This window comes from Amblyomma mixtum, chromosome 7 (assembly GCF_055824585.1).
Source record: "Amblyomma mixtum isolate Tamu chromosome 7, ASM5582458v1, whole genome shotgun sequence".
In the NCBI taxonomy this organism is placed as follows: Eukaryota; Metazoa; Arthropoda; class Arachnida; order Ixodida; family Ixodidae; genus Amblyomma; species Amblyomma mixtum.
In genome coordinates this window covers 127,167,391-127,192,221 of record NC_143018.1, presented here as the reverse complement: position 1 = coordinate 127,192,221, position 24,831 = coordinate 127,167,391, and the positions used below count along the sequence as shown (strand labels likewise).

General features: G+C 54.6%; 1 protein-coding gene across 8 annotated transcripts in view; it reads left to right on the top strand.

The window, feature by feature from the left end:
• Positions 1–24,831, top strand: part of LOC149337546 (uncharacterized) — an 85,313-nt gene that overhangs the window by 40,800 nt on the left and 19,682 nt on the right. The gene's annotated exons all lie outside the window — the stretch shown is intronic.

Below are 24,831 nucleotides of genomic sequence, written 5' to 3'. Positions count from 1 at the left end.
CAAAGAAGTAAGGGCACAATCGAAAGTTTGGTGTCTATATTTCTCTCAGTGGTGGCTTGATTAATATATCCATTGAGTTAGTTATGGAATTAATCCTGCTTGGACTGAGAAGCCATGTTGGCTGGTAGGTTATTCCATAACCTGATTGTTCATGGAAGTGCTCATGAATGAAAGCAACTGTGTCGAACTAAGGTTATTGTTTAGTCTTTTCGACATGGAATGGAACATCAAGGTGAAAAGAACATGGTTCTTGAAGTGCACATATTTTTGAAATAGTGTAAAGAGAGTGATGTCACCGCATGTGCAAAAAGATTGTTGTAAAAGATGTGCTCTAATCTGAGTTGGGCTTGAGTGGTAGCTTCATGAATTGAATCGTGCTGCCTTATTCTGGATGAATTCTAACATACTGACCACGTTGTTGTGATAGGTAAACGAAACGGAGGATGCAAACTCAAGTTGCGGGTGAACAAAGTTGCTGCTTAATTGCTCTCTCCCACTTTTACCAGGTCAACCGAACCAGTCTTACTAGGCCACCTTTCGTGGCTCCCCGTGCAAGAACTGCCTTTCAAGCCCACCTTCGCTACCTTTCCACCCCTCATATTCCTTTCTGCTGAGCTGGTGTATTTCTTTATCGTGATTTTGCAGGTCGACTGGTCAACCCTGTTTAGCATCCATCCTGGCTGGACATTTAATTTCAACTTCATCCTGCCCAAACCACCACCCTATCTTTCCTTCTCTCTCTCTGCATTTCTCCCTGTCTCACTCTCTCTTTCTTTCCCTCCGTCCCCCTCTCTCCCTCTATCTCTCTCTCTCTCTGCATCTCTCCCTGTCACTCTCTCTCTCTTTCTTTCCCTCCGTCCCCCTCTCTCCCTTCCCCTCTCTCTGTCTCTGTCTCTCTCTCTGCATTTCTCCCTGTCTCACTCTCTCTCTCTTTCTTTCCCTCCATCCCCCTCTCTCCCTCTATCTCTGTCTCTCTCTCTGCATCTCTCCCTGTCTCACTCTCTCTTTCTTTCCCTCCGTCCCCCTCTCTCCCTCTATCTCTCTCTCTCCCTTCCCCTCTCTCTGTCTCTGTCTCTCTCTCTCTGCATCTCTCCCTGTCTCACTCTCTCTCTCTTTCTTTCCCTCCGTCCCCCTCTATCTCTCTCTCTCCCTTCCTCTCTCTCTGTCTCTCTCTCTGCATCTCTCCCTGTCTCACTCTCTCTCTCTTTCTTTCCCTCCGTCCCCCTCTCTCCCTCTATATCTCTCTCTCCCTTCCCCTCTCTCTCTCTGCATTTCTCCCTGTCTCTCTCTCTCTTTCTTTCCCTCCGTCCCCCTCTCTCCCTTCCCCTCTCTCTGTCTCTGTCTCTCTCTCTCTGCATTTCTCCCTGTCTCACTCTCTCTCTCTTTCTTTCCCTCCGTCCCCCTCTCTCCCTCTATCTCTGTCTCTCTCTCTGCATCTCTCCGTCTCACTCTCTCTTTCTTTCCCTCCGTCCCCCTCTCTCCCTCTATCTCTCTCTCCCTTCCCCTCTCTCTGTCTCTCTCTCTCTGCATCTCTCCCTGTCTCTGTCTCTCTCTCTTTCCCTCCGTCCCCCTCTCTCCCTCTATCTCTGTCTCTCTCTCTGCATCTCTCCGTCTCACTCTCTCTTTCTTTCCCTCCGTCCCCCTCTCTCCCTCTATCTCTCTCTCCCTTCCCCTCTGTCTCTCTCTCTCTCTGCATCTCTCCCTGTCTCTGTCTCTCTCTCTTTCCCTCCGTCCCACTCTCTCCCTCTATCTCTGTCTCTCTCTCTGCATCTCTCCGTCTCACTCTCTCTTTCTTTCTCTCCGTCCCCCTCTCTCCCTCTATCTCTCTCTCCCTTCCCCTCTCTCTGTCTCTCTCTCTCTCTGCATCTCTCCCTGTCTCTGTCTCTCTCTCTTTCCCTCCGTCCCCCTCTCTCCCTCTATCTCTGTCTCTCTCTCTGCATCTCTCCGTCTCACTCTCTCTTTCTTTCCCTCCGTCCCCTCTCTCCCTCTATCTCTCTCTCCCTTCCCCTCTCTGTCTCTCTCTCTCTGCATCTCTCCCTGTCTCTGTCTCTGTCTCTTTCCCTCCGTCCCCCTCTCTCCCTCTATCTCTGTCTCTCTCTCTGCATCTCTCCGTCTCACTCTCTCTTTCTTTCCCTCCGTCCCCCTCTCTCCCTCTATCTCTCTCTCCCTTCCCCTCTCTCTGTCTCTCTCTCTCTGCATTTCTCCCTGTCTCACTCTCTCTCTCTTTCCCTCCGTCCCCCTCTCTCCCTCTATCTCTGTCTCTCTCTCTGCATCTCTCCGTCTCACTCTCTCTTTCTTTCCCTCCGTCCCCCTCTCTCCCTCTATCTCTCTCTCCCTTCCCCTCTCTGTCTCTCTCTCTCTGCATCTCTCCCTGTCTCTGTCTCTCTCTCTTTCCTTCTGTCCCCCTCTCTCCCTCTATCTCTGTCTCTCTCTCTGCATCTCTGTCTCACTCTCTCTTTCTTTCCCTCCGTCCCCCTCTATCTCTCTCTCCCTTCCCCTCTCTCTGTCTCTCTCTGCATCTCTCCCTGTCTCTGTCTCTCTCTTTCCCTCCGTCCCCCTCTCTCCCTCTATCTCTGTCTCTCTCTCTGCGTCTCTCCGTCTCACTCTCTCTTTCTTTCCCTCTGTCCCCCTCTCTCCCTCTATCTCTCTCCCTTCCCCTCTCTCTGTCTCTCTCTCTGCATCTCTCCCTGTCTCTGTCTCTCTCTCTCTTTCCCTCCGTCCCCCTCTCTCCCTCTATCTCTGTCTCTTTCTCTCCATCTCTCCGTCTCACTCTCTCTTTCTTTCCCTCCGTCCCTATCTCTCCCTCTATCTCTCTCTCCCTTCCCCTCTCTCTGTCTCTCTCTCTCTGCATCTCTCCCTGTCTCTGTCTCTCTCTCTCTTTCCCTCCGTCCCCCTCTCTCCCTCTATCTCTGTCTCTCTCTCTGCATCTCTCCGTCTCACTCTCTCTTTCTTTCCCTCCGTCCCCCTCTCTCCCTCTATCTCTCTCTCCCTTCCCCTCTCTCTGTCTCTCTCTCTCTCTGCATCTCTCCCTGTCTCTGTCTCTCTCTCTTTCCCTCCGTCCCCCTCTCTCCCTCTATCTCTGTCTCTCTCTCTGCATCTCTCCGTCTCACTCTCTCTTTCTTTCCCTCCGTCCCCCTCTCTCCCTCTATCTCTCTCTCCCTTCCCCTCTCTCTGTCTCTCTCTCTCTGCATCTCTCCCTGTCTCACTCTCTCTCTCTTTCTTTCCCTCCGTCCTCCTCTCTCCCTCTATCTCTGTCTCTCTCTCTGCATCTCTCCGTCTCACTCTCTCTTTCTTTCCCTCCGTCCCCCTCTCTCCCTCTATCTCTCTCCCTTCCCCTCTCTCTGTCTCTCTCTCTCTGCATCTCTCCCTGTCTCTGTCTCTCTCTCTTTCCCTCCGTCCCCTCTCTCCCTCTATCTCTGTCTCTCTCTCTGCATCTCTCCGTCTCACTCTCTCTTTCTTTCCCTCCGTCCCCCTCTCTCCCTCTATCTCTCTCTCCCTTCCCCTGTCTCTGTCTCTCTCTCTCAGCATCTCTCCCTGTCTCTGTCTCTCTCTCTTTCCCTCCGTCCCCCTCTCTCCCTCTGTCTCTCTCTCTGCATCTCTCCGTCTCACTCTCTCTTTCCCTCGGTCCCCCCCTCCCTCTATCTCTCTCTCCCTTCCCTTCTCTCTGTCTCTCTCTCTCTGCATCTCTCCCTGTCTCTGTCTCTCTCTCTCTGCATCTCTCCCTGTCTCTGTCTCTCTCTCTTTCCCTCCGTCCCCCTCTCTCCCTCTATCTCTGTCTCTCTGCATCTCTCCGTCTCACTCTCTCTTTCTTTCCCTCCGTCCCCCTCTCTCCCTCTATCTCTCTCTCCCTTCCCCTCTCTCTGTCTCTCTCTCTGCATCTCTCCCTGTCTCTGTCTCTCTCTCTTTCCGTCCGTCCCCCTCTCTCCCTCTATCTCTGTCTCTCTCTCTGCATCTCTCCGTCTCACTCTCTCTTTCTTTCCCTCCGTCCCCCTCTCTCCCTCTATCTCTCTCTCCCTTCCCCTCTCTCTGTCTCTCTCTGCATCTCTCCCTGTCTCTGTCTCTCTCTTTCCCTCCGTCCCCCTCTCTCCCTCTATCTCTGTTTCTCTCTCTGCATCTCTCCGTCTCACTCTCTTTCCCTCCGTCCCCCTCTCTCCCTCTATCTCTTTCTTTCCCTCTCTCTCTCCCTTCCCCTCTCTCTGTCTCTCTCTCTGCATCTCTCCCTGTCTCTGTCTCTCTCTTTCCCTCCGTCCCCCTCTCTCCCTCTATCTCTGTCTCTCTCTGCATCTCTGTCTCACTCTCTCTTTCTTTCCCTCCGTCCCCCTCTATCTCTCTCTCCCTTCCCCTCTCTCTCTCTCTCTCTCTGCATCTCTCCCTGTCTCTGTCTCTCTCTTTCCCTCCGTCCCCCTCTCTCCCTCTATCTCTGTCTCTCTCTCTGCGTCTCTCCGTCTCACTCTCTCTTTCTTTCCCTCTGTCCCCCTCTCTCCCTCTATCTCTCTCCCTTCCCCTCTCTCTGTCTCTCTCTCTGCATCTCTCCCTGTCTCTGTCTCTCTCTCTCTTTCCCTCCGTCCCCCTCTCTCCCTCTCTCTGTCTCTTTCTCTCCATCTCTCCGTCTCACTCTCTCTTTCTTTCCCTCCGTCCCACTCTCTCCCTCTATCTCTCTCTCCCTTCCCCTCTCTCTGTCTCTCTCTCTCTCTTTCCCTCCGTCCCCCTCTCTCCCTCTATCTCTGTCTCTCTCTCTGCATCTCTCCGTCTCACTCTCTCTTTCTTTCCCTCCGTCCCCCTCTCTCCCTCTATCTCTCTCTCCCTTCCCCTCTCTCTGTCTCTCTCTCTCTCTGCATCTCTCCCTGTCTCTGTCTCTCTCTCTTTCCCTCCGTCCCCCTCTCTCCCTCTATCTCTGTCTCTCTCTCTGCATCTCTCCGTCTCACTCTCTCTTTCTTTCCCTCCGTCCCCCTCTCTCCCTCTATCTCTCTCTCACTTCCCCTCTCTCTGTCTCTCTCTCTCTGCATCTCTCCCTGTCTCACTCTCTCTCTCTTTCTTTCCCTCCGTCCTCCTCTCTCCCTCTATCTCTGTCTCTCTCTCTGCATCTCTCCGTCTCACTCTCTCTTTCTTTCCCTCCGTCCCCCTCTCTCCCTCTATCTCTCTCTCCCTTCCCCTCTCTCTGTCTCTCTCTCTCTGCATCTCTCCCTGTCTCTGTCTCTCTCTCTTTCCCTCCGTCCCCTCTCTCCCTCTATCTCTGTCTCTCTCTCTGCATCTCTCCGTCTCACTCTCTCTTTCTTTCCCTCCGTCCCCCCTCTCCCTCTATCTCTCTCTCCCTTCCCCTGTCTCTGTCTCTCTCTCTCAGCATCTCTCCCTGTCTCTGTCTCTCTCTCTTTCCCTCCGTCCCCCTCTCTCCCTCTGTCTCTCTCTCTGCATCTCTCCGTCTCACTCTCTCTTTCCCTCGGTCCCCCTCTCCCTCTATCTCTCTCTCCCTTCCCTTCTCTCTGTCTCTCTCTCTCTGCATCTCTCCCTGTCTCTGTCTCTCTCTCTCTGCATCTCTCCCTGTCTCTGTCTCTCTCTCTTTCCCTCCGTCCCCCTCTCTCCCTCTATCTCTGTCTCTCTCTCTGCATCTCTCCGTCTCACTCTCTCTTTCTTTCCCTCCGTCCCCCTCTCTCCCTCTATCTCTCTCTCCCTTCCCCTCTCTCTGTCTTTCTCTCTCTGCATCTCTCTCTGTCTCTGTCTCTCTCTCTTTCCCTCCGTCCCCCTCTCTCCCTCTATCTCTGTCTCTCTCTCTGCATCTCTCCGTCTCACTCTCTCTCTCTTTCCCTCCGTCCCCCTCTCTCCCTCTATCTCTGTCTCTCTGCATCTCTCCGTCTCACTCTCTTTCTTTCCCTCCGTCCCCCTCTCTCCCTCTATCTCTCTCTCCCTTCCCCTCTCTCTGTCTCTCTCTCTCTGCATTTCTCTCTGTCTCACTCTCTCTCTCTCTCTTTCCCTCCGTCCCCCTCTCTCCCTCTATCTCTGTCTCTCTCTCTGAATCTCTCCGTCTCAATCTCTCTTTCTTTCCCTCCGTCCCCCTCTCTCCCTCTATCTCTCTCTCCCTTCCCCTCTCTCTGTCTCTCTCTCTGCATCTCTCCCTGTCTCTGTCTCTCTCTCTTTCCGTCCGTCCCCCTCTCTCCCTCTATCTCTGTCTCTCTCTCTGCATCTCTCCGTCTCACTCTCTCTTTCTTTCCCTCTGTCCCCCTCTCTCCCTCTATCTCTCTCTCCCTTCCCCTCTCTCTGTCTCTCTCTCTCTGCATCTCTCCCTGTCTCTGTCTCTCTCTTTCCCTCCGTCCCCCTCTCTCCCTCTATCTCTGTTTCTCTCTCTGCATCTCTCCGTCTCACTCTCTTTCTTTCCCTCCGTCCCCCTCTCTCCCTCTATCTCTTTCTTTCCCTCTCTCTCTCCCTTCCCCTCTCTCTGTCTCTCTCTCTGCATCTCTCCCTGTCTCTGTCTCTCTCTTTCCCTCCGTCCCCCTCTCTCCCTCTATCTCTGTCTCTCTATCTGCATCTCTCCGTCTCACTCTCTCTTTCCCTCCGTCCCCATCTCTCCCTCTATCTCTCTCTCCCTTCCCCTCTCTCTGTCTCTCTCTCTCTGCATCTCTCCCTGTCTCTGTCTCTCTCTCTTTCCCTCCGTCCCCCTCTCTCCCTCTATCTCTGTCTCTCTCTCTGCATCTCTCCGTCTCACTCTCTCGTTCTTTCCCTCCGTCCCCCTCTCTCCCTCTATCTCTCTCTCCCTTCCCCTCTCTCTGTCTCTCTCTCTCTGCATCTCTCACTGTCTCTGTCTCTCTCTCTTTCCCTCCGTCCCCCTCTCTCCCTCTATCTCTGTCTCTCTCTCTGCATCTCTCCGTCTCACTCTCTCTTTCCCTCCGTCCCCCTCTCTCCCTCTATCTCTCTCTCCCTTCCCCTCTCTCTGTCTCTCTCTCTCTGCATCTCTCCCTGTCTCTGTCTCTCTCTCTTTCCCTCCGTCCCCCTCTCTCCCTCTATCTCTGTCTCTCTCTCTGCATCTCTCCGTCTCACTCTCTCTTTCTTTCCCTCCGTCCCCTCTCTCCCTCTATCTCTCTCTCCCTTCCCCTCTCTCTGTCTCTCTCTGCATCTCTCCCTGTCTCTGTCTCTCTCTCTTTCCTTCCGTCCCCCTCTCTCCCTCTATCTCCGTCTCTCTCTCTGCATCTCTCCGTCTCACTCTCTCTTTCTTTCCCTCCGTCCCCCTCTCTCCCTCTATCTCTCTCTCCCTTCCCCTCTCTCTGTCTCTCTCTCTCTGCATCTCTCCCTGTCTCTGTCTCTCTTTCCCTCCATCCCCCTCTCTCCCTCTATCTCTGTCTCTCTCTCTGCATCTCTCCGTCTCACTCTCTCTTTCTTTCCCTCCGTCCCCCTCTCTCCCTCTATCTCTCCCTTCCCCTCTCTCTGTCTTTCTCTCTCTGCATCTCTCCCTGTCTCTGTCTCTCTCTCTTTCCCTCCGCCCCCCTCTCTCCCTCTATCTCTGTCTCTCTCTCTCTGCATCTCTCCGTCTCACTCTCTCTTTCCCTCCGTCCCCCTCTCTCCCTCTCTCTCTCTCTTCCCCTCTCTCTGTCTCTCTCTCTCTGCATCTCTCCCTGTCTCTGTCTCTCTCTCTTTCCCTCCGTCCCCCTCTCTCCCTCTATCTGTCTCTCTCTCTGCATCTCTCCGTCTCACTCTCTCTTTCTTTCCCTCCGTCCCCCTCTCTCCCTCTATCTCTCTCTCCCTTCCCCTCTCTCTGTCTCTCTCTCTCTGCATCTCTCCCTGTCTCACTCTCTCTCTCTTTCTTTCCCTCCGTCCCCCTCTCTCCCTCTATCTCTGTCTCTCTCTCTGCATCTCTCCGTCTCACTCTCTCTTTCCCTCCGTCCCCCTCTCTCCCTCTATCTCTCTCTCCCTTCCCTTCTCTCTGTCTCTCTCTCTCTGCATCTCTCCCTGTCTCTGTCTCTCTCTCTCTGCATCTCTCCCTGTCTCTGTCTCTCTCTCTTTCCCTCCGTCCCCCTCTCTCCCTCTATCTCTGTCTCTCTCTCTGCATCTCTCCGTCTCACTCTCTCTTTCTTTCCCTCCGTCCCCCTCTCTCCCTCTATCTCTCTCTCCCTTCCCCTCTCTCTGTCTTTCTCTCTCTGCATCTCTCCCTGTCTCTGTCTCTCTCTCTTTCCCTCCGTCCCCCTCTCTCCCTCTATCTCTGTCTCTCTCTCTGCATCTCTCCGTCCCCCTCTCTCCCTCTATCTCTGTCTCTCTGCATCTCTCCGTCTCACTCTCTTTCTTTCCCTCCGTCCCCCTCTCTCCCTCTATCTCTCTCTCCCTTCCCCTCTCTCTGTCTCTCTCTCTCTGCATTTCTCTCTGTCTCACTCTCTCTCTCTCTCTTTCCCTCCGTCCCCCTCTCTCCCTCTATCTCTGTCTCTCTCTCTGAATCTCTCCGTCTCAATCTCTCTTTCTTTCCCTCCGTCCCCCTCTCTCCCTCTATCTCTCTCTCCCTTCCCCTCTCTGTCTCTCTCTCTGCATCTCTCCCTGTCTCTGTCTCTCTCTCTTTCCGTCCGTCCCCCTCTCTCCCTCTATCTCTGTCTCTCTCTCTGCATCTCTCCGTCTCACTCTCTCTTTCTTTCCCTCCGTCCCCCTCTCTCCCTCTCTCTCTCTCCCTTCCCCTCTCTCTGTCTCTCTCTCTCTGCATCTCTCCCTGTCTCTGTCTCTCTCTTTCCCTCCATCCCCCTCTCTCCCTCTATCTCTGTTTCTCTCTCTGCATCTCTCCGTCTCACTCTCTTTCTTTCCCTCCGTCCCCCTCTCCCTCTATCTCTTTCTTTCCCTCTCTCTCTCTCCCTTCCCCTCTCTCTGTCTCTCTCTCTGCATCTCTCCCTGTCTCTGTCTCTCTCTTTCCCTCCGTCCCCCTCTCTCCCTCTATCTCTGTCTCTCTATCTGCATCTCTCCGTCTCACTCTCTCTTTCCCTCCGTCCCCATCTCTCCCTCTATCTCTCTCTCCCTTCCCCTCTCTCTGTCTCTCTCTCTCTGCATCTCTCCCTGTCTCTGTCTCTCTCTCTTTCCCTCCGTCCCCCTCTCTCCCTCTATCTCTGTCTCTCTCTCTGCATCTCTCCGTCTCACTCTCTCGTTCTTTCCCTCCGTCCCCCTCTCTCCCTCTATCTCTCTCTCCCTTCCCCTCTCTCTGTCTCTCTCTCTCTGCATCTCTCACTGTCTCTGTCTCTCTCTCTTTCCCTCCGTCCCCCTCTCTCCCTCTATCTCTGTCTCTCTCTCTGCATCTCTCCGTCTCACTCTCTCTTTCCCTCCGTCCCCCTCTCTCCCTCTATCTCTCTCTCCCTTCCCCTCTCTCTGTCTCTCTCTCTCTGCATCTCTCCCTGTCTCTGTCTCTCTCTCTTTCCCTCCGTCCCCCTCTCTCCCTCTATCTCTGTCTCTCTCTCTGCATCTCTCCGTCTCACTCTCTCTTTCTTTCCCTCCGTCCCCTCTCTCCCTCTATCTCTCTCTCCCTTCCCCTCTCTCTGTCTCTCTCTGCATCTCTCCCTGTCTCTGTCTCTCTCTCTTTCCCTCCGTCCCCCTCTCTCCCTCTATCTCTGTCTCTCTCTCTGCATCTCTCCGTCTCACTCTCTCTTTCTTTCCCTCCGTCCCCCTCTCTTCCTCTATCTCTCTCTCCCTTCCCCTCTCTCTGTCTCTCTCTCTGCATCTCTCCCTGTCTCTGTCTCTCTTTCCCTCCATCCCCCTCTCTCCCTCTATCTCTGTCTCTCTCTCTGCATCTCTCCGTCTCACTCTCTCTTTCTTTCCCTCCGTCCCCCTCTCTCCCTCTATCTCTCTCCCTTCCCCTCTCTCTGTCTTTCTCTCTCTGCATCTCTCCCTGTCTCTGTCTCTCTCTCTTTCCCTCCGCCCCCCTCTCTCCCTCTATCTCTGTCTCTCTCTCTCTGCATCTCTCCGTCTCACTCTCTCTTTCCCTCCGTCCCCTCTCTCCCTCTCTCTCTCCCTTCCCCTCTCTCTGTCTCTCTCTCTCTGCATCTCTCTCTGTCTCTGTCTCTCTCTCTTTCCCTCCATCCCCCTCTCTCCCTCTATCTCTGTCTCTCTCTCTGCATCTCTCCGTCTCACTCTCTCGTTCTTTCCCTCCGTCCCCCTCTCTCCCTCTATCTCTCTCTCCCTTCCCCTTTCTCTGTCTCTCTCTCTCTGCATCTCTCCCTGTCTCTGTCTCTCTCTCTTTCCCTCCGTCCCCCTCTCTCCCTCTATCTCTGTCTCTCTCTCTGCATCTCTCCGTCTCACTCTCTCTTTCTTTCCCTCCGTCCCCTCTCTCCCTCTATCTCTCTCTCCCTTCCCCTCTCTCTGTCTCTCTCTGCATCTCTCCCTGTCTCTGTCTCTCTCTCTTTCCCTCCGTCCCCCTCTCTCCCTCTATCTCTGTCTCTCTCTCTGCATCTCTCCGTCTCACTCTCTCTTTCTTTCCCTCCGTCCCCCTCTCTCCCTCTATCTCTCTCTCCCTTCCCCTCTCTCTGTCTCTCTCTCTGCATCTCTCCCTGTCTCTGTCTCTCTTTCCCTCCATCCCCCTCTCTCCCTCTATCTCTGTCTCTCTCTCTGCATCTCTCCGTCTCACTCTCTCTTTCTTTCCCTCCGTCCCCCTCTCTCCCTCTATCTCTCTCCCCCTCTCTCTGTCTTTCTCTCTCTGCATCTCTCCCTGTCTCTGTCTCTCTCTCTTTCCCTCCGCCCCCCTCTCTCCCTCTATCTCTGTCTCTCTCTCTCTGCATCTCTCCGTCTCACTCTCTCTTTCCCTCCGTCCCCCTCTCTCCCTCTCTCTCTCCCTTCCCCTCTCTCTGTCTCTCTCTCTCTGCATCTCTCCCTGTCTCTGTCTCTCTCTCTTTCCCTCCATCCCCCTCTCTCCCTCTATCTCTGTCTCTCTGCATCTCTCCGTCTCACTCTCTCTTTCTTTCCCTCCGTCCCCCTCTCTCCCTCTATCTCTCTCTCCCTTCCCCTCTCTCTGTCTCTCTCTCTCTGCATCTCTCCCTGTCTCACTCTCTCGCTCTCTCTTTCCCTCCGTCCCCCTCTCTCCCTCTATCTCTCTCTCCCTTCCCCTCTCTCTGTCTCTCTCTCTCTGCATCTCTCCCTGTCTCTGTCTCTCTCTCTTTCCCTCCGTCCCCCTCTCTCCCTCTATCTCTGTCTCTCTCTCTGCATCTCTCCGTCTCACTCTCTCTTTCTTTCCCCCCGTCCCCCTCTCTCCCTCTATCTCTCTCCCTTCCCCTCTCTCTGTCTCTCTCTCTCTGCATCTCTCCCTGTCTCACTCTGTCACTCTCTCTTTCCCTCCGTCCCCCTCTCTCCCTCTATCTCTCTCTCCCTTCCCCTCTCTCTGTCTCTCTCTCTCTGCATCTCTCCCTGTCTCTGTCTCTCTCTCTTTCCCTCCGTCCCCCTCTCTCCCTCTATCTCTGTCTCTCTCTCTGCATCTCTCCGTCTCACTCTCTCTTTCTTTCCCTCCGTCCCCCTCTCTCCCTCTATCTCTCTCTCCCTTCCCCTCTCTCTGTCTCTCTCTCTCTCAGCATCTCTCCCTGTCTCTGTCTCTCTCTCTTTCCCTCCGTCCCCCTCTCTCCCTCTATCTCTGTCTCTCTCTCTGCATCTCTCCGTCTCACTCTCTCTTTCCCTCGGTCCCCCTCTCTCCCTCTATCTCTCTCTCCCTTCCCCTCTCTCTGTCTCTCTCTCTGCATCTCTCCCTGTCTCTGTCTCTCTCTCTTTCCCTCCGTCCCCCTCTCTCCCTCTATCTCTGTCTCTCTCTCTGCATCTCTCCGTCTCACTCTCTCTTTCTTTCCCTCCGTCCCCCTCTCTCCCTCTATCTCTCTCTCCCTTCCCCTCTCTCTGTCTCTCTCTCTGCATTTCTCCCTGTCTCACTCTCTCTCTTTCTTTCCCTCCTTCCCCCTCTCTCCCTCTATCTCTGTCTCTCTCTCTGCATCTCTCCGTCTCACTCTCTTTCTTTCCCTCCGTCCCCCTCTCTCCCTCTATCTCTCTCCCTTCCCCTCTCTCTGTCTCTCTCTCTCTGCGTCTCTCCCTGTCTCTGTCTCTCTCTCTTTCCCTCCGTCCCCCTCTCTCCCTCTATCTCTGTCTCTCTCTCTGCATCTCTCCGTCTCACTCTCTCTTTCTTTCCCTCCGTCCCCCTCCCTCCCTCTATCTCTCTCTCCCTTCCCCTCTCTCTGTCTCTCTCTCTCTCTGCATCTCTCCCTGTCTCTGTCTCTCTCTCTTTCCCTCCGTCCCCCTCTCTCCCTCTATCTCTGTCTCTCTCTCTGCATCTCTCCGTCTCACTCTCTCTTTCTTTCCCTCCATCCCCCTCTCTCCATCTATCTCTCTCTCCCTTTCTCTGCCTCTCTCTCTCTGCATTTCTCTCTGTCTCACTCTCTCTTTCTTTCTTTCCCTCCGTCCCCCTCTCTCCCTCTCTCTCTGTCTCTCTCTCTGCATCTCTCCGTCTCACTCTTTCTTTCCCTCCGTCCCCCTCTCTCCCTCTATCTCTCTCTCCCTTCCCCTCTCTCTGTCTCTCTCTCTCTGCATCTCTCCCTGTCTCTGTCTCTCTCTCTTTCCCTCCGTCCCCCTCTCTCCCTCTATCTCTGTCTCTCTCTCTACATCTCTCCATCTCACTCTCTCTTTCTTTCCCTCCGTCCCCCTCTCTCCCTCTATCTCTCTCTCTCTTCCCCTCTCTCTGTCTCTCTCTCTCTGCATCTCTCCCTGTCTCTGTCTCTCTCTCTTTCCCTCCGTCCCCCTCTCTCCCTCTATCTCTCTCTCTCTCTGCATCTCTCCGTCTCACTCTCTCTCTCTTTCCCTCCGTCCCCCTCTCTCCCTCTATCTCTGTCTCTCTGCATCTCTCCGTCTCACTCTCTCTTTCTTTCCCTCCGTCCCCCTCTCTCCCTCTATCTCTCTCTCCCTTCCCCTCTCTCTGTCTCTCTCTCTGCATTTCTCTCTGTCTCACTCTCTCTCTCTTTCTTTCCCTCCGTCCCCCTCTCTCCCTCTATCTCTGTCTCTCTCTCTGAATCTCTCCGTCTCACTCTCTCGTTCTTTCCCTCCGTCCCCCTCTCTCCCTCTATCTCTCTCTCCCTTCCCCTCTCTCTGTCTCTCTCTCTCTGCATCTCTCCCTGTCTCTGTCTCTCTCTCTATCCCTCCGTTCCCCTCTCTCCCTCTATCTCTGTCTCTCTCTCTGCATCTCTCCGTCTCACTCTCTCTTTCTTTCCCTCCGTCCCCCTCTCTCCCTCTATCTCTGTCTCTCTCTCTCTGCATCTCTCCGTCTCACTCTCTCTTTCCCTCCGTCCCCCTCTCTCCCTCTCTCTCTCCCTTCCCCTCTCTCTGTCTCTCTCTCTCTGCATCTCTCCCTGTCTCTGTCTCTCTCTCTTTCCCTCCGTCCCCCTCTCTCCCTCTATCTCTGTCTCTCTCTCTGCATCTCTCCGTCTCACTCTCTCTTTCTTTCCCTCCGTCCCCCTCTCTCCCTCTATCTCTCTCTCCCTTCCCCTCTCTCTGTCTCTCTCTCTCTCAGCATCTCTCCCTGTCTCTGTCTCTCTCTCTTTCCCTCCGTCCCCCTCTCTCCCTCTATCTCTGTCTCTCTCTCTGCATCTCTCCGTCTCACTCTCTCTTTCTTTCCCTCCGTCCCCCTCTCTCCCTCTATCTCTCTCTCCCTTCCCCTCTCTCTGTCTCTCTCTCTCTGCATCTCTCCCTGTCTCACTCTCTCACTCTCTCTTTCCCTCCGTCCCCCTCTCTCCCTCTATCTCTCTCTCCCTTCCCCTCTCTCTGTCTCTCTCTCTCTGCATCTCTCCCTGTCTCTGTCTCTCTCTCTTTCCCTCCGTCCCCCTCTCTCCCTCTATCTCTGTCTCTCTCTCTGCATCTCTCCGTCTCACTCTCTCTTTCTTTCCCTCCGTCCCCCTCTCTCCCTCTATCTCTCTCTCCCTTCCCCTCTCTCTGTCTCTCTCTCTCTCAGCATCTCTCCCTGTCTCTGTCTCTCTCTCTTTCCCTCCGTCCCCCTCTCTCCCTCTATCTCTGTCTCTCTCTCTGCATCTCTCCGTCTCACTCTCTCTTTCCCTCGGTCCCCCTCTCTCCCTCTATCTCTCTCTCCCTTCCCCTCTCTCTGTCTCTCTCTCTCTGCATCTCTCCCTGTCTCTGTCTCTCTCTCTTTCCCTCCGTCCCCCTCTCTCCCTCTATCTCTGTCTCTCTCTCTGCATCTCTCCGTCTCACTCTCTCTTTCTTTCCCTCCGTCCCCCTCTCTCCCTCTATCTCTCTCTCCCTTCCCCTCTCTCTGTCTCTCTCTCTCTGCATTTCTCCCTGTCTCACTCTCTCTCTTTCTTTCCCTCCTTCCCCCTCTCTCCCTCTATCTCTGTCTCTCTCTCTGCATCTCTCCGTCTCACTCTCTTTCTTTCCCTCCGTCCCCCTCTCTCCCTCTATCTCTCTCCCTTCCCCTCTCTCTGTCTCTCTCTCTCTGCGTCTCTCCCTGTCTCTGTCTCTCTCTCTTTCCCTCCGTCCCCCTCTCTCCCTCTATCTCTGTCTCTCTCTCTGCATCTCTCCGTCTCACTCTCTCTTTCTTTCCCTCCGTCCCCCTCCCTCCCTCTATCTCTCTCTCCCTTCCCCTCTCTCTGTCTCTCTCTCTCTCTGCATCTCTCCCTGTCTCTGTCTCTCTCTCTTTCCCTCCGTCCCCCTCTCTCCCTCTATCTCTGTCTCTCTCTCTGCATCTCTCCGTCTCACTCTCTCTTTCTTTCCCTCCATCCCCCTCTCTCCATCTATCTCTCTCTCCCTTTCTCTGTCTCTCTCTCTCTGCATTTCTCTCTGTCTCACTCTCTCTCTCTTTCTTTCCCTCCGTCCCCCTCTCTCCCTCTATCTCTGTCTCTCTCTCTGCATCTCTCCATCTCACTCTCTCTTTCTTTCCCTCCGTCCCCCTCTCTCCCTCTATCTCTCTCTCCCTTCCCCTCTCTCTGTCTCTCTCTCTCTGCATCTCTCCCTGTCTCTGTCTCTCTCTCTTTCCCTCCGTCCCCCTCTCTCCCTCTATCTCTGTCTCTCTCTCTACATCTCTCCATCTCACTCTCTCTTTCTTTCCCTCCGTCCCCCTCTCTCCCTCTATCTCTCTCTCTCTTCCCCTCTCTCTGTCTCTCTCTCTCTGCATCTCTCCCTGTCTCTGTCTCTCTCTCTTTCCCTCCGTCCCCCTCTCTCCCTCTATCTCTCTCTCTCTCTGCATCTCTCCATCTCACTCTCTCTCTCTTTCCCTCCGTCCCCCTCTCTCCCTCTATCTCTGTCTCTCTGCATCTCTCCGTCTCACTCTCTCTTTCTTTCCCTCCGTCCCCCTCTCTCCCTCTATCTCTCTCTCCCTTCCCCTCTCTCTGTCTCTCTCTCTGCATTTCTCTCTGTCTCACTCTCTCTCTCTTTCTTTCCCTCCGTCCCCCTCTCTCCCTCTATCTCTGTCTCTCTCTCTGCATCTCTCCGTCTCACTCTCTCTTTCTTTCCCTCCGTCCCCCTCTCTTCCTCTATCTCTCTCTCCCTTCCCCTCTCTCTGTCTCTCTCTCTGCATCTCTCCCTGTCTCTGTCTCTCTCTCTTTCCCTCCGTCCCCCTCTCTCCCTCTATCTCTGTCTCTCTCTCTGCATCTCTCCGTCTCACTCTCTCTTTCCCTCCGTCCCCCTCTCTCCCTCTATCTCTCTCTCCCTTCCCTTCTCTCTGTCTCTCTCTCTCTGCATCTCTCCCTGTCTCTGTCTCTCTCTCTCTGCATCTCTCCCTGTCTCTGTCTCTCTCTCTTTCCCTCCGTCCCCCTCTCTCCCTCTATCTCTGTCTCTCTCTCTGCATCTCTCCGTCTCACTCTCTCTTTCTTTCCCTCCGTCCCCCTCTCTCCCTCTATCTCTCTCTCCCTTCCCCTCTCTCTGTCTTTCTCTCTGCATCTCTCCCTGTCTCTGTCTCTCTCTCTTTCCCTCCGTCCCCCTCTCTCCCTCTATCTCTGTCTCTCTCTCTGCATCTCTCCGTCTCACTCTCTCTCTCTTTCCCTCCGTCCCCCTCTCTCCCTCTATCTCTGTCTCTCTGCATCTCTCCGTCTCACTCTCTTTCTTTCCCTCCGTCCCCCTCTCTCCCTCTATCTCTCTCTCCCTTCCCCTCTCTCTGTCTCTCTCTCTCTGCATTTCTCTCTGTCTCACTCTCTCTCTCTCTCTTTCCCTCCGTCCCCCTCTCTCCCTCTATCTCTGTCTCTCTCTCTGAATCTCTCCGTCTCAATCTCTCTTTCTTTCCCTCCGTCCCCCTCTCTCCCTCTATCTCTCTCTCCCTTCCCCTCTCTGTCTCTCTCTCTGCATCTCTCCCTGTCTCTGTCTCTCTCTCTTTCCGTCCGTCCCCCTCTCTCCCTCTATCTCTGTCTCTCTCTCTGCATCTCTCCGTCTCACTCTCTCTTTCTTTCCCTCCGTCCCCCTCTCTCCCTCTATCTCTCTCTCCCTTCCCCTCTCTCTGTCTCTCTCTCTCTGCATCTCTCCCTGTCTCTGTCTCTCTCTTTCCCTCCGTCCCCTCTCTCCCTCTATCTCTGTTTCTCTCTCTGCATCTCTCCGTCTCACTCTCTTTCTTTCCCTCCGTCCCCCCTCTCCCTCTATCTCTTTCTTTCCCTCTCTCTCTCCCTTCCCCTCTCTCTGTCTCTCTCTCTGCATCTCTCCCTGTCTCTGTCTCTCTCTTTCCCTCCGTCCCCCTCTCTCCCTCTATCTCTGTCTCTCTATCTGCATCTCTACGTCTCACTCTCTCTTTCCCTCCGTCCCCATCTCTCCCTCTATCTCTCTCTCCCTTCCCCTCTCTCTGTCTCTCTCTCTCTGCATCTCTCCCTGTCTCTGTCTCTCTCTTTCCCTCCGTCCCCCTCTCTCCCTCTATCTCTGTCTCTCTCTCTGCATCTCTCCGTCTCACTCTCTCGTTCTTTCCCTCCGTCCCCCTCTCTCCCTCTATCTCTCTCTCCCTTCCCCTCTCTCTGTCTCTCTCTCTCTGCATCTCTCACTGTCTCTGTCTCTCTCTCTTTCCCTCCGTCCCCCTCTCTCCCTCTATCTCTGTCTCTCTCTCTGCATCTCTCCGTCTCACTCTCTCTTTCCCTCCGTCCCCCTCTCTCCCTCTATCTCTCTCTCCCTTCCCCTCTCTCTGTCTCTCTCTCTCTGCATCTCTCCCTGTCTCTGTCTCTCTCTCTTTCCCTCCGTCCCCCTCTCTCCCTCTATCTCTGTCTCTCTCTCTGCATCTCTCCGTCTCACTCTCTCTTTCTTTCCCTCCGTCCCCTCTCTCCCTCTATCTCTCTCTCCCTTCCCCTCTCTCTGTCTCTCTCTGCATCTCTCCCTGTCTCTGTCTCTCTCTCTTTCCCTCCGTCCCCCTCTCTCCCTCTATCTCTGTCTCTCTCTCTGCATCTCTCCGTCTCACTCTCTCTTTCTTTCCCTCCGTCCCCCTCTCTCCCTCTATCTCTCTCTCCCTTCCCCTCTCTCTGTCTCTCTCTCTGCATCTCTCCCTGTCTCTGTCTCTCTTTCCCTCCATCCCCCTCTCTCCCTCTATCTCTGTCTCTCTCTCTGCATCTCTCCGTCTCACTCTCTCTTTCTTTCCCTCCGTCCCCCTCTCTCCCTCTATCTCTCTCCCTTCCCCTCTCTCTGTCTTTCTCTCTCTGCATCTCTCCCTGTCTCTGTCTCTCTCTCTTTCCCTCCGCCCCCCTCTCTCCCTCTATCTCTGTCTCTCTCTCTCTGCATCTCTCCGTCTCACTCTCTCTTTCCCTCCGTCCCCCTCTCTCCCTCTCTCTCTCCCTTCCCCTCTCTCTGTCTCTCTCTCTCTGCATCTCTCCCTGTCTCTGTCTCTCTCTCTTTCCCTCCATCCCCCTCTCTCCCTCTATCTCTGTCTCTCTCTCTGCATCTCTCCGTCTCACTCTCTCGTTCTTTCCCTCCGTCCCCCTCTCTCCCTCTATCTCTCTCTCCCTTCCCCTCTCTCTGTCTCTCTCTCTCTGCATCTCTCCCTGTCTCTGTCTCTCTCTCTTTCCCTCCGTCCCCCTCTCTCCCTCTATCTCTGTCTCTCTCTCTGCATCTCTCCGTCTCACTCTCTCTTTCTTTCCCTCCGTCCCCTCTCTCCCTCTATCTCTCTCTCCCTTCCCCTCTCTCTGTCTCTCTCTGCATCTCTCCCTGTCTCTGTCTCTCTCTCTTTCCCTCCGTCCCCCTCTCTCCCTCTATCTCTGTCTCTCTCTCTGCATCTCTCCGTCTCACTCTCTCTTTCTTTCCCTCCGTCCCCCTCTCTCCCTCTATCTCTCTCTCCCTTCCCCTCTCTCTGTCTCTCTCTCTGCATCTCTCCCTGTCTCTGTCTCTCTTTCCCTCCATCCCCCTCTCTCCCTCTATCTCTGTCTCTCTCTCTGCATCTCTCCGTCTCACTCTCTCTTTCTTTCCCTCCGTCCCCCTCTCTCCCTCTATCTCTCTCTCTTCCCCTCTCTCTGTCTTTCTCTCTCTGCATCTCTCCCTGTCTCTGTCTCTCTCTCTTTCCCTCCGCCCCCCTCTCTCCCTCTATCTCTGTCTCTCTCTCTCTGCATCTCTCCGTCTCACTCTCTCTTTCCCTCCGTCCCCCTCTCTCCCTCTCTCTCTCCCTTCCCCTCTCTCTGTCTCTCTCTCTCTGCATCTCTCCCTGTCTCTGTCTCTCTCTCTTTCCCTCCATCCCCCTCTCTCCCTCTATCTCTGTCTCTCTCTCTGCATCTCTCCGTCTCACTCTCTCTTTCTTTCCCTCCGTCCCCCTCTCTCCCTCTATCTCTCTCTCCCTTCCCCTCTCTCTGTCTCTCTCTCTCTGCATCTCTCCCTGTCTCACTCTCTCACTCTCTCTTTCCCTCCGTCCCCCTCTCTCCCTCTATCTCTCTCTCCCTTCCCCTCTCTCTGTCTCTCTCTCTCTGCATCTCTCCCTGTCTCTGTCTCTCTCTCTTTCCCTCCGTCCCCCTCTCTCCCTCTATCTCTGTCTCTCTCTCTGCATCTCTCCGTCTCACTCTCTCTTTCTTTCCCTCCGTCCCCCTCTCTCCCTCTATCTCTCTCTCCCTTCCCCTCTCTCTGTCTCTCTCTCTCTCAGCATCTCTCCCTGTCTCTGTCTCTCTCTCTTTCCCTCCGTCCCCCTCTCTCCCTCTATCTCTGTCTCTCTGCATCTCTCCGTCTCACTCTCTCTTTCCCTCGGTCCCCCTCTCTCCCTCTATCTCTCTCTCCCTTCCCCTCTCTCTGTCTCTCTCTCTCTGCATCTCTCCCTGTCTCTGTCTCTCTCTCTTTCCCTCCGTCCCCCTCTCTCCCTCTATCTCTGTCTCTCTCTCTGCATCTCTCCGTCTCACTCTCTCTTTCTTTCCCTCCGTCCCCCTCTCTCCCTCTATCTCTCTCTCCCTTCCCCTCTCTCTGTCTCTCTCTCTCTGCATTTCTCCCTGTCTCACTCTCTCTCTTTCTTTCCCTCCTTCCCCCTCTCTCCCTCTATCTCTGTCTCTCTCTCTGCATCTCTCCGTCTCACTCTCTTTCTTTCCCTCCGTCCCCCTCTCTCCCTCTATCTCTCTCCCTTCCCCTCTCTCTGTCTCTCTCTCTCTGCGTCTCTCCCTGTCTCTGTCTCTCTCTCTTTCCCTCCGTCCCCCTCTCTCCCTCTATCTCTGTCTCTCTCTCTGCATCTCTCCGTCTCACTCTCTCTTTCTTTCCCTCCGTCCCCCTCCCTCCCTCTATCTCTCTCTCCCTTCCCCTCTCTCTGTCTCTCTCTCTCTCTGCATCTCTCCCTGTCTCTGTCTCTCTCTCTTTCCCTCCGTCCCCCTCTCTCCCTCTATCTCTGTCTCTCTCTCTGCATCTCTCCGTCTCACTCTCTCTTTCTTTCCCTCCATCCCCCTCTCTCCATCTATCTCTCTCTCCCTTCCCCTTTCTCTGTCTCTCTCTCTCTGCATTTCTCTCTGTCTCACTCTCTCTCTCTTTCTTTCCCTCCATCCCCCTCTCTCCCTCTATCTCTGTCTCTCTCTCTGCATCTCTCCGTCTCACTCTCTCTTTCTTTCCCTCCGTCCCCCTCTCTCCCTCTATCTCTCTCTCCCTTCCCCTCTCTCTGTCTCTCTCTCTCTGCATCTCTCCCTGTCTCTGTCTCTCTCTCTTTCCCTCCGTCCCTCTCTCTCCCTCTATCTCTGTCTCTCTCTCTACATCTCTCCATCTCACTCTCTCTTTCTTTCCCTCCGTCCCCCTCTCTCCCTCTATCTCTCTCTCTCTTCCCCTCTCTCTGTCTCTCTCTCTCTGCATCTCTCCCTGTCTCTGTCTCTCTCTCTTTCCCTCCGTCCCCCTCTCTCCCTCTATCTCTCTCTCTCTCTGCATCTCTCCGTCTCACTCTCTCTCTCTTTCCCTCCGTCCCCCTCTCTCCCTCTATCTCTGTCTCTCTGCATCTCTCCGTCTCACTCTCTCTTTCTTTCCCTCCGTCCCCCTCTCTCCCTCTATCTCTCTCTCCCTTCCCCTCTCTCTGTCTCTCTCTCTGCATTTCTCTCTGTCTCACTCTCTCTCTCTTTCTTTCCCTCCGTCCCCCTCTCTCCCTCTATCTCTGTCTCTCTCTCTGAATCTCTCCGTCTCACTCTCTCGTTCTTTCCCTCCGTCCCCCTCTCTCCCTCTATCTCTCTCTCCCTTCCCCTCTCTCTGTCTCTCTCTCTCTGCATCTCTCCCTGTCTCTGTCTCTCTCTCTATCCCTCCGTCCCCCTCTCTCCCTCTATCTCTGTCTCTCTCTCTGCATCTCTCCGTCTCACTCTCTCTTTCTTTCCCTCCGTCCCCCTCTCTCCCTCTATCTCTCTCTCCCTTCCCCTCTCTCTGTCTCTCTCTCTGCATCTCTCCCTGTCTCTGTCTCTCTCTCTTTCCCTCCGTCCCCCTCTCTCCCTCTATCTCTGTCTCTCTCTCTGCATCTCTCCGTCTCACTCTCTCTTTCCCTCCGTCCCCTCTCTCCCTCTATCTCTCTCTCCCTTCCCCTCTCTCTGTCTCTCTCTCTCTGCATCTCTCCCTGTCTCTGTCTCTCTCTCTTTCCCTCCGTCCCCCTCTCTCCCTCTAACTCTGTCTCTCTCTCTGCATCTCTCCGTCTCACTCTCTCTTTCTTTCCCTCCGTCCCCCTCTCTCCCTCTATCTCTCTCTCCCTTCCCCTCTCTCTGTCTCTCTCTCTGCATCTCTCCCTGTCTCTGTCTCTCTCTCTTTCCCTCCGTCCCCCTCTCTCCCTCTATCTCTGTCTCTCTCTCTGCATCTCTCCGTCTCACTCTCTCTTTCTTTCCCTCCGTCCCCCTCTCTCCCTCTATCTCTCTCTCCCTTCCCCTCTCTCTGTCTCTCTCTCTCTGCATCTCTCCCTGTCTCTGTCTCTCTCTCTTTCCCTCCGTCCCCCTCTCTCCCTCTATCTCTGTCTCTCTGCATCTCTCCGTCTCACTCTCTTTCTTTCCCTCCGTCCCCCTCTCTCCCTCTATCTCTCTCTCCCTTCCCCTCTCTCTGTCTCTCTCTCTCTGCATTTCTCTCTGTCTCACTCTCTCTCTCTCTTTCCCTCCGTCCCCCTCTCTCCCTCTATCTCTGTCTCTCTCTCTGAATCTCTCCGTCTCAATCTCTCTTTCTTTCCCTCCGTCCCCCTCTCTCCCTCTATCTCTCTCTCCCTTCCCCTCTCTGTCTCTCTCTCTGCATCTCTCCCTGTCTCTGTCTCTCTCTCTTTCCGTCCGTCCCCCTCTCTCCCTCTATCTCTGTCTCTCTGCATCTCTCCGTCTCACTCTCTCTTTCTTTCCCTCCGTCCCCCTCTCTCCCTCTATCTCTCTCTCCCTTCCCCTCTCTCTGTCTCTCTCTCTCTGCACCTCTCCCTGTCTCTGTCTCTCTCTTTCCCTCCGTCCCCCTCTCTCCCTCTATCTCTGTTTCTCTCTCTGCATCTCTCCGTCTCACTCTCTTTCTTTCCCTCCGTCCCCCTCTCCCTCTATCTCTTTCTTTCCCTCTCTCTCTCCCTTCCCCTCTCTCTGTCTCTCTCTCTGCATCTCTCCCTGTCTCTGTCTCTCTCTTTCCCTCCGTCCCCCTCTCTCCCTCTATCTCTGTCTCTCTATCTGCATCTCTACGTCTCACTCTCTCTTTCCCTCCGTCCCCATCTCTCCCTCTATCTCTCTCTCCCTTCCCCTCTCTCTGTCTCTCTCTCTCTGCATCTCTCCCTGTCTCTGTCTCTCTCTCTTTCCCTCCGTCCCCCTCTCTCCCTCTATCTCTGTCTCTCTCTCTGCATCTCTCCGTCTCACTCTCTCGTTCTTTCCCTCCGTCCCCCTCTCTCCCTCTATCTCTCTCTCCCTTCCCCTCTCTCTGTCTCTCTCTCTCTGCATCTCTCACTGTCTCTGTCTCTCTCTCTTTCCCTCCGTCCCCCTCTCTCCCTCTATCTCTGTCTCTCTCTCTGCATCTCTCCGTCTCACTCTCTCTTTCCCTCCGTCCCCCTCTCTCCCTCTATCTCTCTCTCCCTTCCCCTCTCTCTGTCTCTCTCTCTCTGCATCTCTCCCTGTCTCTGTCTCTCTCTCTTTCCCTCCGTCCCCCTCTCTCCCTCTATCTCTGTCTCTCTCTCTGCATCTCTCCGTCTCACTCTCTCTTTCTTTCCCTCCGTCCCCTCTCTCCCTCTATCTCTCTCTCCCTTCCCCTCTCTCTGTCTCTCTCTGCATCTCTCCCTGTCTCTGTCTCTCTCTCTTTCCCTCCGTCCCCCTCTCTCCCTCTATCTCTGTCTCTCTCTCTGCATCTCTCCGTCTCACTCTCTCTTTCTTTCCCTCCGTCCCCCTCTCTCCCTCTATCTCTCTCTCCCTTCCCCTCTCTCTGTCTCTCTCTCTGCATCTCTCCCTGTCTCTGTCTCTCTTTCCCTCCATCCCCCTCTCTCCCTCTATCTCTGTCTCTCTCTCTGCATCTCTCCGTCTCACTCTCTCTTTCTTTCCCTCCGTCCCCCTCTCTCCCTCTATCTCTCTCCCTTCCCCTCTCTCTGTCTTTCTCTCTCTGCATCTCTCCCTGTCTCTGTCTCTCTCTCTTTCCCTCCGCCCCCCTCTCTCCCTCTATCTCTGTCTCTCTCTCTGCATCTCTCCGTCTCACTCTCTCTTTCCCTCCGTCCCCCTCTCTCCCTCTCTCTCTCCCTTCCCCTCTCTCTGTCTCTCTCTCTCTGCATCTCTCCCTGTCTCTGTCTCTCTCTCTTTCCCTCCATCCCCCTCTCTCCCTCTATCTCTGTCTCTCTCTCTGCATCTCTCCGTCTCACTCTCTCGTTCTTTCCCTCCGTCCCCCTCTCTCCCTCTATCTCTCTCTCCCTTCCCCTCTCTCTGTCTCTCTCTCTCTGCATCTCTCCCTGTCTCTGTCTCTCTCTCTTTCCCTCCGTCCCCCTCTCTCCCTCTATCTCTGTCTCTCTCTCTGCATCTCTCCGTCTCACTCTCTCTTTCTTTCCCTCCGTCCCCTCTCTCCCTCTATCTCTCTCTCCCTTCCCCTCTCTCTGTCTCTCTCTGCATCTCTCCCTGTCTCTGTCTCTCTCTCTTTCCCTCCGTCCCCCTCTCTCCCTCTATCTCTGTCTCTCTCTCTGCATCTCTCCGTCTCACTCTCTCTCTTTCCCTCCGTCCCCCTCTCTCCCTCTATCTCTCTCTCCCTTCCCCTCTCTCTGTCTCTCTCTCTGCATCTCTCCCTGTCTCTGTCTCTCTTTCCCTCCATCCCCCTCTCTCCCTCTATCTCTGTCTCTCTCTCTGCATCTCTCCGTCTCACTCTCTCTTTCTTTCCCTCCGTCCCCCTCTCTCCCTCTATCTCTCTCCCTTCCCCTCTCTCTGTCTTTCTCTCTCTGCATCTCTCCCTGTCTCTGTCTCTCTCTCTTTCCCTCCGCCCCCCTCTCTCCCTCTATCTCTGTCTCTCTCTCTCTGCATCTCTCCGTCTCACTCTCTCTTTCCCTCCGTCCCCCTCTCTCCCTCTCTCTCTCCCTTCCCCTCTCTCTGTCTCTCTCTCTCTGCATCTCTCCCTGTCTCTGTCTCTCTCTCTTTCCCTCCATCCCCCTCTCTCCCTCTATCTCTGTCTCTCTCTCTGCATCTCTCCGTCTCACTCTCTCTTTCTTTCCCTCCGTCCCCCTCTCTCCCTCTATCTCTCTCTCCCTTCCCCTCTCTCTGTCTCTCTCTCTCTGCATCTCTCCCTGTCTCACTCTCTCACTCTCTCTTTCCCTCCGTCCCCCTCTCTCCCTCTATCTCTCTCTCCCTTCCCCTCTCTCTGTCTCTCTCTCTCTGCATCTCTCCCTGTCTCTGTCTCTCTCTCTTTCCCTCCGTCCCCCTCTCCCTCTATCTTTGTCTCTCTCTCTGCATCTCTCCGTCTCACTCTCTCTTTCTTTCCCTCCGTCCCCCTCTCTCCCTCTATCTCTCTCCCTTCCCCTCTCTCTGTCTCTCTCTCTCTCAGCATCTCTCCCTGTCTCTGTCTCTCTCTCTTTCCCTCCGTCCCCCTCTCTCCCTCTATCTCTGTCTCTCTCTCTGCATCTCTCCGTCTCACTCTCTCTTTCCCTCGGTCCCCCTCTCTCCCTCTATCTCTCTCTCCCTTCCCCTCTCTCTGTCTCTCTCTCTCTGCATCTCTCCCTGTCTCTGTCTCTCTCTCTTTCCCTCCATCCCCCTCTCTCCCTCTATCTCTGTCTCTCTCTCTGCATCTCTCCGTCTCACTCTCTCTTTCTTTCCCTCCGTCCCCCTCTCTCCCTCTATCTCTCTCTCCCTTCCCCTCTCTCTGTCTCTCTCTCTCTGCATTTCTCCCTGTCTCACTCTCTCTCTTTCTTTCCCTCCTTCCCCCTCTCTCCCTCTATCTCTGTCTCTCTCTCTGCATCTCTCCGTCTCACTCTCTTTCTTTCCCTCCGTCCCCCTCTCTCCCTCTATCTCTCTCCCTTCCCCTCTCTCTGTCTCTCTCTCTCTGCGTCTCTCCCTGTCTCTGTCTCTCTCTCTTTCC